A 1,250-nucleotide genomic window follows, 5' to 3' on the forward strand; every position below is an offset into this window, starting at 1 on the left:
GCTTGATTTTCTATTTGATTCAGCCATGAATCGTTCTGTGATCGCAAGATGAATCAGTTGTTTCCATACAGTTAGGTTCTGATTAGCGGCTATTAATAGTCGTTTATTTAGTTGTTGTTAGTCGTTGACGAATAATTAACAGTTCTCGTTTAAAATCTGTTTCGAGCATTAGTTTGTGAATTCAGTAGTTTTGTTCTATGTTTAGTTTGTACAAATCAATTTGTTTAATCTAATTAGTTTAAGTTTTTTCTGTTTCATCAATCGTTAGTTGTGTGATTTGTTTTGGTTCAAAATCAATAGGGTGGTATTGATGTTGTTAAAATCTGAAATTGTTATGGGTTTGATCATGACTTAGGGTAGTGGTAGCTTACTTTTGATTAGTAGGGTGGCTGAAATGACCCTTTGGCTCCTGCCATAGCAGATTTCAGGCTGTCCTTTCACCTTTTGGACAGCCTTTAGCACACAAATTTAGCCTCTTTTGGAGAGATTTTTGTTGAACCAAAATCTGTCCAAAAAGTTGGCTTTTCTTTGCCTATTTAAGGGCTGCCCTTTCTTCATTAGAGGGGGGGGGAACATCAGGAAAAAGGGAATTAAAAGGAAAAATTTCAGCAATTATGTTCCTCTTGGAAATAATTTAGAAAAGTCTTTAGGTTCTTTTTTTTTTTTGGATTTTCTTCGAATCTTTTCTCTTAAAGAGTTTCCGGGTTCAAGTATTTTGAGTTTTCTGTTGTTTGTTGTACGTTGGCTGGTTGTTGCTGATTTACCATAGCTGAGTTTCCAAAGTTTTGTGCAACTTTGAGTTCACCATTGCTGCTTTTGCTTTGAATCTGCAATCTAGGTATATCCTTGACCTTGTAATTTAGAAAATTTATTGTAATGAATCATACTATGCAAATTTTTGGTCCAGTAAATGAAGCATGAAGTTTTAGAGTTTATTTGAGTGTTTCGAGCTCTTTTAATATCTATCTCACGTTTATTTGTTCGGATTTTTGAGATTGTAGTACTCCAGTTGGTATAGTAATTGCACGACAAGATTCTTTTTCGTGAAAGTTCTCACTGAAAGTATATGATTACATGAAAAAAATAAAGTGAACTTTTAATCTCAAGGATCCCCGTCTTTCACTTTCTTTTTCTCTTTACTTCATGTGCTTAATCTATTCAAAAGGATTTAAGTTCTAAGATAGTTTGTTAAGTGTTTAGATTAAGAAAAAATAAAAATAAAAAATTCTCATGTCATGTCAGAGAGGTCT

Source organism: Nicotiana attenuata, unplaced genomic scaffold (assembly GCF_001879085.1).
Source record: "Nicotiana attenuata strain UT unplaced genomic scaffold, NIATTr2, whole genome shotgun sequence".
NCBI lineage: Eukaryota > Viridiplantae > Streptophyta > Magnoliopsida > Solanales > Solanaceae > Nicotiana > Nicotiana attenuata.